Consider the following 19579-nt stretch of genomic DNA (forward strand, 5'->3'; position numbering starts at 1 on the left):
GTACTGGCACTTACCCATATCTATGTGTAAGCTACCAGAGCAATTACCAGTGTGCCTGGGACTATCCTTCAGTGGTTATAAAAGGAATCACACAACAACCAGGAAAGCCAGTACACTAACTACAAATCTTACTTCCTGATCCATTCCTCCTTATCTAATGCCTCAGTCTCATCCGGAGCTCTGAGGTAGACCACCTGCTGTGGCCTCTCCTCTTTCTCAAACCCATTTTCTTTTTTTTTTTCTTTTTTTTTTTTTTCCGGAGCTGGGGACCGAACCCAGGGCCTTGCGCTTGTGCGCTTGCTAGGCAAGCGCTCTACCACTGAGCTAAATCCCCAACCCCTCAAACCCATTTTCTAAGAGACTAAGCAGATATTGGTGGAACACTCTGTTTTCCTCCCTCCTATTGACTCCCCTCAGTTCCCCCTTCTAGTTCATCCCCATTCCCAAGTGTCCGCATCTTGTACCTAGAAACACATCTTACAAACAGTCAATAGCCACACAGATCCCAGGAGAATTTTCTACTAGAAAACCTACACCAACCACACTCTCCTAAATATTAAAGAGGGCAACAGCAACAACAACAACAACAACAACAACAACAACAACAACAACAAAAGGAATAAAATGTCCACCCAACAAAGACCAGATATCAGCACCTAGAATTGCAATCATCCCAAACCCAGATGCCTAGATGCCAGCATAAAAACACAACCAAGAACAGCCAGGACAATGTGTCTACATTAGGGTCCAGCAGTCCTACGACAGTAGGCTCTGATATTGCAACATAGTTAAAGCACAAAATAAAGACCTCAAAATAACCCTCATAAATATGACAGAGGTTCTTAAAGAGGAGATAAATAAATCCTTAAAGAAAAATTTGAAAACGCTAATAAATAGTGGGAGGAAATGAGTAAAATGGTTCAAGATCTGGAAGTGGAAATAGAAGCAATAAAACCCAAAGCGAGAGAAATCTAGTAATTAAAAATTTAGAAAATGGGGCCTATTAAGAGTGCTGACTGTTCTTCTAGAGGTCCCGAGTTCAATCCCCAGCAACCACACAGTGGCTCACAATCATTTATATTCTTCTGGCCTGCAGGCAAGCATGAAGGCAGAATGCTGTATACATAACAAATTGATCTTTCTTAAAAAATTAGGAAATGGAAAAGAAACCTTAGATGCAATTGTCACCAACAGAATCAAAGATATAGAAGAGAGTATCTCAGGAGAGATAGGTACTTGGGTCAAAGAATCTAAACTAATCTTAGCACAAAACATCCAGAAAATCTGGAACACTATGAAAAGACCTAATCTAATAGGAATAGAGAAAGGGGGGAAAATCCAGGTCTAAGGCACAGAAAATATTATCAACAAAATCATAGAAGAAAAATTACTTAACCTAAAGATCGAGGTGCCTATCAAGGTGCAAGAAGCATACAAAATACCAAATAGAGTAGCCCAGAAAAGGAAGTGTCCCTGCTACATAATAATCAAAACACTAAACATACAGAAAAAGAATATTTAAAGCTTCATGGGAAAAAGAGCAAGTAACATATAAAGGCAGAACTATTAGAACGACACTTGGTACCTCAGTGGTGACTCTAAAAGCCAGAAGAGCTAGACAGATGTCTTGCAGACTCTAAGAAACTACAGATGCAAGATATTCCATGATAAGTTCAAATTTAAACAATATCAATCCCAAGTCCAGCCCTACAGAAGCTACTAGAAGGGAAACTCCAACCCAAGGAGGTTAACTATACCCATGAAAACACAGAAAATAAATAATCTCACACCAGCAAATCCAAAATAAGGGAAGCACACACTGATACACTCACAAACACATCCACCAACAACAAAAACAAAAGCAGGAATTAACAATCATTGGTCACTGATATCTCTCAATTAGTGGACCCAATTCCCTAATAAAAACACAAACAATCGATGCAAAAACAGGATCTATCTTTCTGCTTCATACAAGAATATATATCAAAATCAAAGATAGACATTATCTCAGAGTAGAGAGTTAAAAAAATTTTCAAAGCAAATGGACCAAAGAAGCAAGCTGTAGCCTTTCTAATATTGAACAACATAGATCTCAAAACAAAATTAATCAAAAGACACAGAAAAGAACACTTCATACTTATTAAAGGAAAAATCTACCCGCAAGACTTTTCAGTTCTTAATATCTATTCCTCAAATACAAGAGCACCCATGTTTATTAAAAAAAAATAGTAAACCTGAAGTCACACATTGACCCTCACACATTGATATTGGGAAACTTCAATACCCCCACTCTACCAACAGATAGGTCATCTAGCCAAAATCTAAGCATAGAAATATTGGAGCTAACAGACCTTATCAACCAAATGATCCTAACACATAGCTATAGACTATTTCACCCAAACACAAAAGAATAGACCTTCTTCTAAGCATCATAATGGAACTTTCTCCAAAATTGACCACATACTCAGTCATAAAGCAAGTCTCAATAGATATGAGAACATTGAAATAACCCCTGCATCCTATGAGATCAACGGATTAAAGTACCAGTCTCCAGTTCCAAGAAATCCAACACTCACACATGCAGGCAAAACACCAAGACACATCAAATAAATGTCTTAAAAAGCTAAGAATAGGGGTTGGGGATTTAGCTCAGTGATAGAGCGCTTGCCTAGGAAGCGCAAGGCCCTGGGTTCGGTCCCCAGCTCCGAAAAAAAGAACCAAAAAAAAAAAAGCTAAGAATAGCAGTGCACATGTGTAATCCCAGCACTGGAGGTAAAGACAGGAAATCCCAAGAGCTTGCTGGCTAGCTGGTCTAGCCAATTGGTGGGCCCCAGATTCAAGGAAAGTCTCTATCTCCTAAAATAATATAGATGATAGGGTAAGGCATTTGACATCCACATCTTGTTTGTGTGTGCATGAATTCACCTACACACACACACACACACACACACACACACACACACACACACTCACCAAGATTTTTAACTGTATCCCTTTAATTCCAGTACTGGTAGGACCACTTCAGGCCACCAGGTGGCAGCTTTGTACAATTTGTTAGGAGGTTGAAAACTCGCACCAAGGTTCTCATTTCTCTAACTGATCCTGTGCAGGGATCAAATTAGGCCTGTGTCCGCCTCCAGCCTAGTAGAGTATAGGCAGCAGCTCGCCTAGCCAAGTGGTCAGGCCGAGTTTCAGACCAGTTTTGTCTCCTGGAACTCTGATGCAATAGCCAAGTTTATTGGTACTGCGGTCACACCAGATGGTTTGGCCACAACAGAGGCTGACATGAGAGCCATGTTTAAGTGATGCTTGGACGCCATGCTAGTGTCACTGCCAGAGTGGGCTAATCACTACTATTAAACACAGCTTTTCTGTAGTTAACAAAAACACAAACAAAAACTTGTTGCCTATCCTTCGTTGTAATTAGGAAACGAGAACAGTACCTCACTGGAATTTATGGAAGTCAAACTTAAACAGCAAAGAACTAATTCTTGCTTCCAATATTTCCTTTACTACGTTTGTTTGTTTTGAGAAAGTGTCTCACTATGTAGCCCTGGCTGTCCTGCAACTCTTTGTAAACCAGGCTGTCCTTGAACTCACAGAGAATTATCTGCCTGCTTCTGCCTCCTGAGTGCCAGGATTAAAGGTGTGCACCGCCATTTCCAGGTGTCTTTTACTACTTTTGAATAATTCTAAATGACACAACTTTATCAATCCTCTTCGAAAATTTAAGTTCCAATATATAAAGCATTAAATTAACACTGTAAGTAAAATACATGAACAAAGAGATGATTATAAGAAGTTTACTACACACACACACACACACACACACACACACACACACACACACACACACACATACACTCCTCCATGCTGGAGAGATGGCCTAGCAGTTAAGAGCACTGTCTGCTCTTGCCAAGGTCTTGAGTTCAATTCCGGGCAACCACATGGTAGCTCAGAACCATCTGTAATGAGATAGGGCATGCAGGTGTAAGTGCATACAGAGTACTCAAAACTAAATAAGAAGTTACCCCCAAAATGACTTAAGAGGCATTTGGATTAAATAATAATCAAATTTTCAAGGATTAAACTGAATCTGTTATATTAAAAAAAAAAAACAGATGAAGCCACAGAAGTCACTGAAAAACTAACTAACAACTTACATGAATTAGTGAGCTTTGTCTGGTTTTACTTTCAGTATTCTAAAATCGCAGGGCTATGTATGTGTGCTGCCACTTGCAGTGGTATTTGCTAACGAGTCTTTGAAGCTAGGCAATATAGCACTGTCACTTGTGTCCAAAGAAAAGCAGAACATGGCGTACTTTAATTTTCCAGGTAGTAAAATTCTCCAAATAGATATTTCACTCACTTTTAAATTTCCATAGTTACTTGACTTTTATTGATGTTCTTTTTGTTTTGCAGGTAGATTTCTGGAGCTGGGGAGATGACTCATTAGTTTAGAACACTTTCTGCTCTTCCAGAGGTCCCGAGTTCAGATCTCAAGTTTGAAGTTAGAGCAGTTCAAGTTTTGGGGACCTTAGTGAAATGCTATCTAAAAATACAAATAGACAGCAGCATGTACCTTGGTGGCAGAACACTTCAGTCCCAGGCTGCAAATAAATACATGCATACATAGTAAGATATTCTGGGGCCTGGTAAGAAATCTCAATCAGTAAAATGCTTGTCATGCAAGAATGAGGACAAAAATTCTCACCAGACCACATATTTAAAAAAAATTAAGGGGTTGGGGATTTAGCTCAGTGGTAGAGCGCTTGCCTAGGAAGCGCAAGGCCCTGGGTTCGGTCCCCAGCTCCGGAAAAAAAAAAAAAAAAAAAAGAACAAAAAAAAAAAAAATTAAAAGCTTGGCATGGTCATGCGCACATATCATTTCAACATTGGAAGGCAGAGAAACAGGCATCCCTGGGGTTCATTGGCCAGCTACCTAGTTTACTCTACAAATTCCAGTCCAGTAAGAGACCCTGTCTCCAAAGGATGTGAGCAACACATCAAGAAAGATACCTGAGAATGTCCTCTGGCCTCCACACATACACATGCACAGGAACATGCACATGAATACATACATACATACATACATACATACACATATGCACCATATTAAGTTTGATAATCACAACTCACACAGACCTAGTAATTTTAAAATGTAATAGCTGTGTACAATACTGAATTTTAACCAATCTCTCATGGTAACATAACATAATGGAAAAGGGTCATATGTAGATTTAACATTTTAAAGTCATGATATATTTATACTATTGAATCAGGATGTACTGAAACTCAATACAAAAATATTAATTTAAACATTAGAAACACAATGCAATGCATATATGCATGTAAGAACAATGGGGAAAGGACCATGAAGTTAAAGGAGTGGGAAAATGTACATGGGAAAGTTTGTAGGGAGGAAAGGAAGAAATTATATATATATTACAATCTCAAAATAACAAAAAAATAAATAAAATACGCAACTACGGATGGTTGAGCACAAGTAAGTAACGTGGCACCAGAGGGTATTTTTTTAAGTGCTTATTTCTAACAAAACAATGCCATATCTTAAGACAAAAAGTTCCCCCAAATGCAGACAAATTTTTTAAAAAAATCATCTATCTAACTTTAAATAAGGTTTGACGTAACTTGTCACTTTGCCATGTTCCATGCTGGTTGTAGCTGGAACACAAATTGGAATGAGAGGCTTCAGGTTGTCAATTGACCTAAGACTCAATACTTTTCCTGGGAATTTTCCAGTTCCAGGTGTGACCCCTGTATCCTGGCAACGAAATTCCTCTGACCAGCACCGCTTCCTGGGAGGGAAAGTTTCATTTAGGCTGCTTCTTTGTGGGATGGAGGTGGTGAATCCCAGCTTCCACCTAGCTTTTATTGAAATTAGGTCTGTGGAAGAGCACCTGATGCCACCTCCCTTAACTACATTGTTGCTAGGTGAGGACAGGAGTTGGGTGCTATTGGGTCTTGTTGTAAAAATATATAAAATAGAAAAGAGTAACAGGAGAGAGGAGAGGGTGAGAAGCCATGGCAGGTGATGTTAATATTCTGCTCTGTGTATTTACAGGTTGTTATTAATGTTCCTAGGGATGGATGGTACCGGGCTTTGTATGTTTAAGTGGGCATTTATATCTTATCAATTGGATCTAAGATTATTGTGTTGTGTGTTCTTTTATGTGAGGGTTTGAGTGTAGGAAAGTGTGCAGCTGGGATGTGTTTCCGCCCAGATATCTAGCAGATATCTTGGGACACCGCAGTGCGGACCTAGCGGGGTAAAAGACAACTATACTCTTTTCTATTTTATATATTTTTACAACAACAATTGGGTATCCAGAGGTCCCACTCACACTCCTCTGGCCTGCCCTGTAGACACCTCTTTGACACCTCATTACCACTGGGCCAGGCTGTATGCTGTTCTCCCCTTAGGCCCCATCAACATTGGAGGGGAAGGAGAATGCTAACTAGCTCTACTTTGTCCCACCTGCTGTGGGAAAGCACCTTGCTACCTAATGCTATCTTGTTGCTGTTGGTAGGATGTAAATTCAGTTTCTTGCCAAAATGCACGTATACCATCTACATAGTTGTAGAGTTCTAACTCATAGTACAGGTTACCCCTATAGGAGGTGTGAGTTGCACATTTCTCTGGTCCTTGCTAACACCAGAAGTTGAGAAATCCGTGTATTGGCTAGTAGCACCTCAAGATCATCTCATGCTAATAGACTCTCAGTTCCTCTTTGGCACTCCCTGAATTCAGTAGGAATAGCAAAGTACTGGCTGGCCCTGCCCCTCACTACCTATTTGCTTTACTGATGCAGAGTGAGAATGGAAGTCCAGCTCCCTACTTGGTCCCACTGCCACCACATGGGTGAGGCGATCAAAGGCAGTCTATACTGCCTTAAATACACAGATTGAAATTCTAGTGTTAATGATTCTGTTAGTGTGGACTCCAAAGTAGGTACACCATGGGAAGAGAATACCATATTCAATTACACCTAAGTCATCATGTACATGATGACGTGAGACTGATGACAGAAATGTAGCTATGAAGGTACGCTGTGAAGGACAGAAACAGTAACTCTGTTCGAATGGGCAAAAAAAAAAAAAAAAAACAAAACAAAAAACCAAAAACAAAAACAAAAAAACAAAACCTAGAATAGGCCCTTTGGAAGAAAAATCTACAAGTTGTCAATAAACATGTGAAAATATATAAAGCAACTTTAGGTGTGGAGAAAATTCATATCCAAATAGTATTGCGAATGTATGATTGTATAAAAATGTGAGAATCCAGAACACATGAAACTCAAGACGGATGATCAAAATGCGAATGCTTCACTCCTTCTTTAAAAGGGGAACAAGAATACCTTGGCAGGGAATAGGGAGGCAAAGATTAAAACAGACACAGAAGGAACACCCATTCACAGCCTGTCCCACATGTGGCCCATACATATACAGCCACCCAATTAGACAAGATGGATGAAGCAAAGAAGTGCAGGCCGACAGGAGCCGGATGTAGATCGCTCCTGAGAGACACAGCCAGAATACAGCAAATACAGAGGCGAATGCCAGCAGCAAACCACTGAACTGAGAATAGGACCCCCGTTGAAGGAATCAGAGAAAGAACTGGAAGAGCTTGAAAGGGCTAGAGACCCCATATGAACAACAATGCCAGCCAACCAGAGCTTCCAGGGACTAAGCCACTACCTAAAGACTATACATGGACTGACCCTGGACTCTGACCTCATAGGTAGCAATGAATAGCCTAGTAATAGCACCAGTGGAAGGGGAAGCCCTGGGTCCTGCTAAGACTGAACCCCCAGTGAACGTGATTGTTGGGGGGAGGGCGGTAATGGGGGGAGGATGGGGAGGGGAACACCCATAAAGAAGAGGAGGGGGAGGGGTTAGGGGGATGTTGGCCGGGAAACCAGGAAAGGGAATAACATTTGAAATGTAAATAAGAAATACTCAAGTTAATAAAAAAAATGTGAGAATCGTCAATCGTGGCAAGTATATGGAACAAGATGTACATTGGCGACAGAAACATAAGTAGCTTGTCTTGGACAGCTGTTTTGTTATCTAGGAAATTTCAACATAAATACTCTACAATTCCAGTCCTGTATATAGATAGTCTCAAGAGACATGAATACATCTTCCCATTAAAAAAAGAATTTATAGGAATTTTAGAGAAGATTTGTCATTAATAGCTGAAATCTGGAGAAAATCCATCAAAAAATTAAAAGCATTACATTGTATATTCATACAATGCAATAAAGATCATCGATAGGAATTAGCAGGGCAGAGGGGCTTCACACTAATCCCACACTTGGGAGGCAGAGGCAGATGGATCTCTTGAGTTGGAGGCCACCCTGGTCTACAGAGCAAGATCCAGGAAAACCAGGGCTACACAGAGAAATTCTGTATCAAATATCCAAAACAGCATGAAGGCAGGAGGAAGAAATAGAATAATATAAAACAAACTAAAATAGCAGAGTTATGCCCTGATGCGTTCACAACTACAATTAAAAATCGTTCCTGAGCCCCTGGCAATGAGCAAAGAGACACCTTAATGGTTGTGTTGCTCTTTTATCAGCCAGGGGCAGAGCAGATTGCAGTCCTTTGTCCTAGCTTGATGCCTGGCTTGGTGGCCTAAGCTGTTTTATGCCCAGGACTCATACAAATCAAATCAAATCCAGGTAGTGCAGCACAGGAGGGGGAAGACAGACAGACAGAGAGACCTATGGACCACCATGCCACCCACAGACCTGCCTTCCAGTGCTTGGCACAGATGGGCCACAGACACCTGCCAGCCACCACACCATGCTGCATGGAAGGAAGATGTTGACCAGGAGCTGCCAGCTGTGTGGCCAGCCTGCAACAGGAACTACCATAAGGTGCGTGTGGTGGTCAAAAGGTAGAGAAAGAGAATTGGAGAAGCTTGAGCACTCTGAAGAGAGATGGAACTGGAGACTTGTATTAGAGAGGAGTAGCCTGTTCTGAGTGGCCAGCCATGCCACCTGGGGTCATGGTGAAAGGCAAAGGGAGGTTGCAAGGGTGAAGGGTGGATACAAGGGGACAGGGAGATAAGTAGGACTGGGGTGCAGGATGGGAAACTCAAAGAATCAATGAAAGTTTTTTTTTTAATTCTGAACTGTATTGTTTTCTGATTTGTACTTATGTCTTCAGATGGTGACTTTTTTGATAAAAATAAACCTGGTGGTACACACCTTAATCCCAGCACTCAAGAGGCAGAGGCAGGAAGATCTCTATTTGCAGATGACATGATAGTATATTTAAGTGATCCCAAAAGTTCCACCAGAGAACCACTAAACCTGATAAATACCTTCAGCAAAGTGGCTGGGTATAAAATTAACTCAACTAAATCAGTAGCCTTCCTCTACACAAAAGAGAAACGAGCTGAGAAATTAGGGAAATGACACCCTTCACAATAGTCAGAAATAATATAAAATACCTCGGTGTGACTTTAACCAAGCAAGTGAAAGATCTGTATGATAAGAACTTGATTTTTGACGAAGGAGCCAAAACCATCCAATGGAAAAAAGATAGCATTTTCAGCAAATGGTGCTGGCTCAACTGGAGGGCAACATGTAGAAGAATGCAGATCGATCCATGCTTATCACCCTGTACAAAGCTTAAGTCCAAGTGGATCAAGGACCTCCACATAAAACCAGACACACTCAAACTAATAGAAGAAAAAGTGGGGAAGAATCTCAACTACATGAGCACTGAAGAAAATTTTCTAAACAAAACACCAATGGTTTATGCTTTAAGACCAAGAATCGACAAATGGGATCTCAAAGCTTCTGTAAGGCAAAGGACACTGTTGTTAGGACAAAACAGCAGGCAACAGATTGGGAAAAGATCTTTCCCGATCCTACAACTGATAGATGGCTTATATCCAAAATAAACAAAGAACTCACAGAGCTAGACTGCAGGGAGACAAATAACCCTATTAATAATGGGGTACAAAGCTAAACAAAGAATTCTCAGCTGAGGAATATCAAATGGCTGAGAAGCACCTAAAGAAATGTTCAACATCCTTGGTCATAAAGGAAATGCAAATCGAAACAACCCTGAGATTTCACCTCACACCAATCAGAATCGTTAAGATCAAAAACTCAGGTGACAGCAGATGCTGGCCAGGATGTGGAGAAAGAGGAACACTCCTCCATTGTTGGTGGGATTGCAGACTGGTACAACCATTCTGGAAATCAGTCTGGAGGTTCCTCAGAAAATTGGACATTGCACTACCTGAGGACCCAGCTATACCTCTCTTGGGCATATACCCCAAATGATTCCCCAACATGTAACAAAGACACATGCTCACATGTTCACAGCAGCCTTATTTATAATAGCCAAAAGCTGGAAAGAACCCAGATGCCCTTCAACAGAGGAATGGATACAGAAAATGTGGTACATCTACACAATGGAATATTACTCAGCTATCAAAAACAATGACTTTATGAAATTCATAGGCAAATGGAGGGGACTGGAAAATATCATCCTGAGTGAGGTAACCCAATCACAGAAAAACACACATGGTATGCACTCATTGATAAGTGGATATTAGCCCAAATGTTCGAATTACCCTAGATGCACAGAACACATGAAACTCAAGAAGGATGACCAAAATGCAGATGCTTCACTCCTTCTTTAAAAGGGGAACAAGAACACCCTTGGCAGGGAATAGGGAGACAAAATTTAGAACAGAGGCAGAAGGACTGCCCATTCAGAGCCTGCCCCACATGTGGCCCATACATATACAGCCACCAAACTAGAAAAGATGGATGAAGCAAAGAAGTGCAGGCTGACAAGAACCGAATGTAGCTCTCTCCTGAGAGACACAGCCAGAATATGGCAAATACATAGGCGAATGCCAGCAGCAAACCACTGAACTGAGAACGGGACCCCCGCTGAAGGATTCAGAGAAAGGACCGAAAGAGCTTGAAGGGGCTCGAGACCCCATATGAACAACAATGCCAACCAACCAGAGCTTCCAGGGACTAAGCCACTACCCAAAGACTATACATGGACTGACCCTGGGCTCCAACCTCATAGGTAGCAATGAATAGCCTAGTAAGATCACCAGTGGAAGGGGGAGACCTTGGTCCTGCCAAGACTGAACCCCCAGTGAACGTGATTGTTGGGGGGAGGACGGCAATGGGGAGAGGATGAGGAGGGGAGCACCGATATAGAAGGGGAGAGGGAGGGGCTAGGGGGATGTTGGCCCGTAAACCGGGAAAGGGAATAACATTTGAAATGTAAATAAGAAATACTCAAGTTAATAAAAAAAAACAATTGAAATGTAAATAAGAAATACCCAATTTAATAAAGATGGGGTGGGGAGAACCTCTGTCTTGGAGTTTTGATTATGGGATACTGTTCTTGAAAATAGTGATTCTGGAAAATTCTTCCCAGAAACTGAACTACAAGGTTGTTGCTCAGAACATTGCTCCTAGAAGCATTTATCCTAGAATCTTTAGCTGTATGAAAATGATTCCCAGGGTTTCTGCTGCAAGGGAATAATCTAAGGAGTTATCTTCCTGGTATTGCTGTGGATGGCATAGGTTTTTCAGATGAAGTACACGCTTCCTGATTAAGTGTGTTTCACAAGAAACATTTCCAAACAAACAAACAAAAAAAAAAAACCCAAACCTTTATCAGCACAGAAGTAGGAGACATATTTTTCAGTCATTCATCTGATGGTTATCCTATGTGACAGAAAGACTGCAGGGATATAAGCATAGCAAGCCCTGGATTGGTTATGCTAGCATTTTTAAAAATTTTTATTTATTCAATTTATATAAGCACACTAGCTGTCCTCAGACACACCAGAAGAGGGCATCACATCTTATTACAAATGGTTGTGAGCCACCATGTGGTTGCTGGGAATTGAACTCAGGACCTCTGAAAGCACTTAACCACTGAGCCACCTCTCCAAACCTAGCTGTTTGTTTTTTCTTTTTTTTTTTCTTTTTTTTTTTTCGGGGTTGGGGACCGAACCCAGGACCTTGCGCTTCCTAGGTAAGCGCTCTACCACTGAGCCAAATCCCCAACCCCTGTTTGTTTTTTAATACCAGGGATTCTGATTCAGTTGGACTACTGTGATGCGAGGAATATAGACTTTTGAAATTCCTCCAATGTTCTATCAAATATAGGAGCGCCTAAACACTTATTCTACAACATGGTGCAGGGGCTAAAGACGTTGCTAAGTGATTATTTGCCAAGTATGGGCCAAACCCTGGGTCCATTCCCATAAGTCCCACCCCTTCATATAAATTACTCAGCCTAAGCTAGGAGTAGTACCATATACTTTTAGTCCCAGCACTGAGAAAACAGAGGACGGTAGGTTTCTGACTTCGAGGCCAGCCTGGTCTACAGAGTGAATTACAGGGCAGCCAGGACTACATAGTGAAAGCCTGTCTCAAAAACAAGCAAACAAAAGATAAATTACCCAGTCAAGTACATCTTCTCTCTTTATGTATTTGAAAAAGGGAAAAGTGTATTTAATAGCAGACATAGCGAGCAGTAATGGGGGGGAAACATAAACACTTCCCCAGTCCTTTTGAGATTGTTCTATTGAAGACTCAACTTTAATTTTTGCTGATGCTATTTTGATAAATCTCTACATATTTAAAGACTGCTGTTAACTCCCATCTCCCACATTAATCACTTGCTAATTCTCTGATGGCAAGTAATGTTTTATTGCCCTACTTCTCAAAAGGCCATAGAGTAATAAGTAGTTAAGTCATCTTTCCTTAACTAATAAAAGTAAAAAATAAATAAAAATCTTTTGTCGAACTGTAACCATTGTTATCCCATTTCAACCATATATTTAAAGGAATCGTTATATTTGCATTTTTACATATTTTATTCACACTGATTTCTCATTTTCTTCATTTAGAGAACACTGAACTTAGAAACACAGATTCTCCCTTGAGAATCCATTCTTCCTTGAGATTCAACAGCCTTGTTTTATATGTAAGAAAACTGACTTCAGCTCATTGTCAATACTTAGGCTGAATATCTCTTGAAGGGCTGGTAGGAAACATAAAGAACTGAGCAGTGCTACAAATGCAGAAATAATGAAAAAAGGTTAAAAAAGAATAAAGATGTGCTCACAAAATTTGCAAGAAAATGAATAGAGTTAGAATTTATATTATGCAAAGTCACAAAATCTCAGAAAGAAATCCCACATATTCTCCCTTATATTCAGAATCTAACCAATAATATATACATAACAAATGTGCATGTGGGTAGAGAATAACATGAAGAAAAAGTGAACAAGAAAGGCTAAATATTATGAGATGAGGAAAGACTGAATGTAGGTAATGAACAAGAGTTATGAAGGGGACCATAAAGCTAATTGTTTTTCTAGTTCTAATTCTGTCATGGTTGTTTTTACTGTTTGGGTTGTAAATAGGCACATAAAATATATTCAACATTGAAAATATATAATTCAATGTGAAACTGTGGCTTCAGTTTGAAATGGCTGTTCTAACTGTACAGATGTTCGTTGAGTCTTCTAGTCTGGCTAATTTCAGTGTGTGACATTTTATTTATAATATTTCTATAATAAAGTTTAAACACACACAAATACATATATATGTATATATATATGCATATATACAAATTTTTAAAAGGTGCTCAAAGTAATAAAAGTAAGGAAAAGAAAGCAAATAAACCAAAATTCTACAATGGACTATCACTTCCTTCTCCTTCCCCTTCCTTCCCACCCCAAGCCATTGATAGGTGAGTCTCTGCAGTTTTAAGTTACCTCACTGAGTTGTCAAGGTTTTCTTGTCCTGAATATAGAAACTATTTATTTAGCATATGGGACTGGGGTATTTCCTCTTTGGTTCCCAGTCCCTAAACTTTTGAGCTAAGGAAAAAAAAGGTATTGTTTTTGTATGGTTGATTGGTTGGTTTGGTTTTGTTTTTTAATTAAAAAATCCTGAACTTTCTCTTGAACCTCTAATGTTGTCTTTCAATTTTAGTGACATTTGCATGCATTCTAAAGCAAAAAAAATTGTTCAGGGAAGTTTCAAAAATGCACTTGCACGAACATACTCCATCAGCTTCAACCCTTCTCCTCCACCTCAGTAAAGCACAGTGATGAAACTGTGAGGACTGTGGCAAACAATAGATATAGCATTGCTATTTTGTATTCCAGCTCTTTCTCTCACTGATCTAAGAAGCTTATTCCCCAGCAACCCATCCTCCCTCCCTTCAGTGCTCTTCAGATAAAAAGAAGAGAATCCAAGTCTCCTGGAAAGATTATGAGACCTTCCTCAATTATACATCAACCGGAGGCCAGACCTAAATTGATGAGAGAAAGGAACCAGTAAGGTTTATTCCAGTGTAACCAATGGGTCATAAACACCTCCCTTCTAACAGGTTTTATCCCCCCAAAACAATAAAGTCTAGGATAGCCCTTTTATTTGCTGCGAAAATCCTCACCTTTCCTTGCAATATAACCCTTGAAGAAAGGAAGGCTGAGGAGGAACCCTGCTGCATATCAAAGCCATGTGAAATGTTAAAAGAGTCTGTTGCTCCAATATGACAGATAAGACCTCAAAACCCTAGACAAAGTAGGAAGCTCTTTTCTTAGACCTCATAATTCCCAGGGAGAAAAACAGTATCAGCATTCTAAAAAAAAAAAAAAAAAAAAAAAAAAAAAAAAAAAAAAGCTAGTCTTGAATACCTTTAGAGAACATGGGTAAGAGAGTCACCTTCAGATTGATTAAATGAGGGAAATAAGAGGGGCAGGGTAATGAAGTGACATCACAGTGGAGAATGTACCTTCTTCCCACCAGGAGGGCCTTGATGGTCAACAAAGCCTTCTTACATCAACAAAATGTAATGGAGAACACCATTTTACAGATAGTGCAGAAGCTGCATTAATCTCAATAGATGTTGTCGGTTGCTGGGGAGTAAAAACAAAAACAAATGAATGCCAGATCCTCCTAAATCTAAACCAACAGACACCGAACCCTGTCTCTGGCAAATGTCTTAAAATCCCTCCACCTTGAGAGCTGAGTAGGAAAGAGCTTACTAAACTGATGATGGTGGTAGATTTTGGAGCTTATTAATATTGTTTTGTATTTGTTTGAAAAAAAATGTGATTTCTGCATAGAAAAGGAACAACCAACAGAATGAAGAGTTAATCTCTACCTCTACCTGGGAATACAGCTATTATAGGAAAAACAGAAACAATTCAATAGAAAAAAGTGTGATTTGTAAGTGGTAAAAGAACTTGAATATATGTTAATCAAAGATGACACACAAATAAATTAACAACTGTACAAAAGGTAGTCCACGTCATTTTTCATCAAGAAGCTAAAAGTGACAGCCACTGAAATATCCCCTCACTTCTTAGGAAGCCCACTATCAGAAAGACAAAAGAGAACAAATAAACCAAGAATGTGGAAGATTACCTTTGCATGCTGTTCACATGAACATAAACACAACCATTATTAAAACATTATTAAAGTTCCTTCTACAAAAAAATAAAAACAAAACCACCATATGATCCAACAATCCTGCTACTGGGTATATAATCAAAGAACACAAAATCAGTATGTTAAGGAAACATTTGTCTTCCTGAATATACCTTAGATTTTTACTTTTATACTTAATACATGTTAAGTTCACTTATTAGTAACTTTCAGCGAGATATTTTGACACAAAAGACAATCTATGATCAAATCCAGGCAGTCTTTGCCTATCTTTTCTCTCCATACTTTCCAACCTCTAATAATACTATTCTGCATTTACGTTGACATTTTGTCTTCCATATATAAGAAAGAACACTTGGGACTGACGAGATGGCTCAGTGGTTAAGAGCACTGACTGCTTTTCCAGAGGTCCTGAGTTCAAATCCCAGCAACCACATGGTGGCTCACAACCATCTGTAATGAGATCTGATGTCCTCTTCTGGTGTGTCTGAAGACAACTACAGTATACTCACATACTCACATACATGAAATGAATAACTCTTTAAAAAAATAAAAGTAAAATAAAGAACACTTGGTACTTGTAACCTATTTCAGCTAATGACATGCCATTTGTTCTATACATTTTCTGCAAAAAAAAATACATTGTTATTTATAGTTGAATGATTATCTATTATAGATATTCATTGTATATGTCCTTAGAGGTGTGTGTAATTTATTAATCCATTAATGGACACTTAAGTTGAATTACTATTTTAGCTGTTATGAAGCATTGAAATAAACTTGAATGCATCTATCATTTTGACATACTAATCCCATTCCTTTGGCATAGGTATCCAGAGGTAGGATAGCCAGATGATATATCATAGTTATTTTTGAATTTTAGAGGAACTTCTGTAATAGTCTCTATAATAACTATAATTTGTTTCCTCCTGAAATGGATTCTAGGAACTGAACTCATGCAGTGCACACTTTTTTTAAAGAATTTTTTAGAAGATTTATTTACTTATTATGTATACAGCCTTCTGCCTGCATGTATGTCTGCAGGCCAAAAAAGGGCACCAGTTCTCATTATAGATGGTTATGAGTCACCATCTAGTTGCTGGGAATTGAACTCAAGACCTCAGTGCTCTTAATCTCTGAGCCATCTCTCCAGTCCCCAAGAATTATTTTTTTAATTATATGTATGTGTGCATATGTGTCTATGGGGACAGAATTGTTGGAACAGGAGTTACAGAATGTCAGGAAGTCATCACTGACCAGTGTGGGTGCAAAAAACCAAGTCCAAGTCCTCTCTTCTTAGAAAAGTATTCTCTAAGAAGAAAAAGAGCACAAAGTGCTCTTAACCACTGAGCCAGCTGTCCAGGCCCACAAACATATTTGTGATTAAGCACACTCACTATAGGGTGCTGGAGAGTTCAATTCCCAGCAACCACATGGTGGCTCACAACCATCTGTAATGAGATCTGATGCCCTCTTCTGGTGTGTCTGAAGACAGCTACAGGGTACTCATATACATAACATAAATAAATGCTTCTTTAAAAAAAAAAAGAACATTTGGTATAAAGTTTCAGCCAGCCTTCCTTAATACTTACAACATCCACTCTTTCGTAACTAATGCAGTAAGATTCAACTAATGCTGGAAGAATAATCAGAAACCTAGTTTGAACCTGTTAGAAGCAATTTCCTTCTACTCATTGAGAATCAGACTTTCCAGCAAATTAAGTCTTCAGCAGAATGACTTTAGTCCATGCTATGGAAGGAAAATTTCTCAGAAAAACATTCTACTCATTTGTATGTATGCATAGTGTTTTTTACTCTGAGTATAAACAAGATGCCAAGGTAATGGTAATGGAGCTATTGACATTCAGGTGGCATTCCAGCTATTTACTTCCTTCCCAAGCTGCAGGTGCTCTAGGGAGCTCTCTACACAGGAAGTCAAGGGTTAACTAAGGTCTGAACCCCACAACACAGCTTCCATGAGATCACCATACTAATCTCCATAAGAAAGCCCAATAAAGTCCTTGGTTTCACAAAACTGGGTTCCAGTGAAATTGAACTTTGGTCTGTCATTGGTGCTCATCTCGGGTAATTAGATCACTTTAAAATACTTAATAATAAATACTTAACTTAAAATACAATGAAACATGCACTAATTCTTTCTCAAAAAGAGGATTTAGTCTGATATTGACACATCTCCTTTCATCTCAGAAATTAACTGTTCTGAAGTAATATATATTAATATGCTTAAATTCAATGATATAATCAATATGTGTTATGTTTCAAGACAAGGGGATAAAAGATTAAAACAAATGTGATACATAGGATACACACATACACACACACACACACACACATATATATATGTACATATATACAGATACACACACGCACGCACACGCACACGTATATATATATAATATATATAATATATATAATATATATACATATATACATATACACACACGCATATATGTATAACAATGAGTCTAAATGGGAAGCATATTTTAATTTGACTTTAAAAGCAACCCGATGTTAGATAATTATCAAAAGAAATACAATTACCCAATAAATATTTGAAAATTTTTAACATTCTTGGCTCTCACATCCCAGTCAAAATGGCTGTAAGCAAGAAAACAAATGACAAGGGGCTGAGGTTGTAGCCTGGTGGTAAAGAGCTTGCCTAGCATACATGAGGCCCAGGATTACTTCAATACTACAAAAGTAGTATATAGATAGATAGATAGATAGATAGATAGATAGATAGATAGATAGATAGATAGGGAGGGGAGAAACTCTTGCTGCTCATTGTATTTGATCATTTGTCTTCCACTCTTAGCTGCTCTTTTCCTAAAGGCTTTTTTTTTTAGATTTATTCATTTATTAAATATGAGTGCACTGTAGCTGTCTTCAGATACACCAGAAGAGGGCATCAGATCCCATTACAGATGGTTGTGAACCACCATGTGGTTGCTGGGAATTGAACTCAGGACCTCTGGAAGAGCAGTCAGTGCTCTTAACCTCTGAGCCATTTCTCTAGCCCTTCCTAAAGGCTTTTGAGTAGCATCAAGTCTCTCCCACTCAAAAACAAGGTGGAGAAAGAAGAGGAAGAGGAAAAGGAGGAAGAAAAAGAAAAGAAATGATAACACATGCTGGCAAAGACACAGGGGGAAAGGAACCCTTATGCATTTTTTTTCTTTTACTTTTTTTCTTCTTTTTCCTTTTTTTTCTTTTTTTCCACGGCTGTGCCCTAGGCATGAAACAGCTTTGGCCACCAAGCCAGGCATCAAGCTAGGATGAACAAAGGACTGCCATCTGCTCTGCCCCTGACTGATATAAGAACAACACCATTAACAAGGTGTCTCTTTGCCCACTGCCAGGGGGTCCTTATGCATTTCTATGCAACATTTCTATGTTGGTAGAAATATAAGCAGCTACTATGAAAGACAGTGTGATATTCTCTGGGGAAAAAAACTCCTAAAGATAGGATTCGCACATGAGTCAGCTATATTACTCCTGGGTATGTCCACAAACAACTCTACAGCCTACCATAGATAGTTCCACATTCGTATTCATTGCTGCTCTCTTCACAATAGCTAGGAAATGTAATCAGCCTAGATGGACATCAACACATGAATGGATGGAAAAATGTGGTTTAAATGGGATTCAATCATCATTGAAAAAAATTCAAATCATGACATTTTCAGCAAAATGGATTGAACTAGAGAACATTATGCAAACAAAATTAAGTCACATGTAGAAACACAAATACTGAATGTTTCTCTCATATACAGAATACCTGTTTCTCTGTCTCTTTTGTCTCTGTCTCTTTATCTCTCTCTGGGGTGTGCATGTGTGTGTGTGTGTGTGTCTGTCTGTTTGTGTGTTTAAGAGTAGAAAAGAGGGGTTGGGGATTTAGCTGAGTGGTAGAGTGCTTGCCTAGCAAGCTCAAGGCCCTGGGTTCAGTCCCCAGCTCCAAAAAAAAAAAAGAGTAGAAAAGAGACTGTGAAAGGAGAGGAAGCAGCCTTAAGAGAGGGAGGAAAAAAAACAAAAAAAGAGAAATATATGATAATGAAATATATGTGAGATAA

The 19579-nt window shown here is 39.1% G+C and overlaps 2 non-coding genes across 2 annotated transcripts; one reads left to right on the forward strand and one right to left on the reverse strand.

Annotated features, from left to right (window-relative positions):
- Window positions 1–8550: 8550 nt before the first annotated feature.
- LOC120099471 (small nucleolar RNA SNORA48) lies at window positions 8551–8690 on the forward strand. Its single transcript, XR_005498644.1, has one exon. It is a non-coding gene; the product is annotated as a small nucleolar RNA SNORA48 (small nucleolar RNA).
- A 10039-nt stretch (window positions 8691–18729) lies between these two features.
- Window positions 18730–18873, reverse strand: LOC120099468 (small nucleolar RNA SNORA48). Its single transcript, XR_005498642.1, has one exon. It is a non-coding gene; the product is annotated as a small nucleolar RNA SNORA48 (small nucleolar RNA).
- Between the last annotated feature and the right edge of the window lie 706 nt (window positions 18874–19579).

The sequence above is a fragment of the Rattus norvegicus genome, chromosome X (assembly GCF_036323735.1).
Source record: "Rattus norvegicus strain BN/NHsdMcwi chromosome X, GRCr8, whole genome shotgun sequence".
In the NCBI taxonomy this organism is placed as follows: domain Eukaryota; kingdom Metazoa; phylum Chordata; class Mammalia; order Rodentia; family Muridae; genus Rattus; species Rattus norvegicus.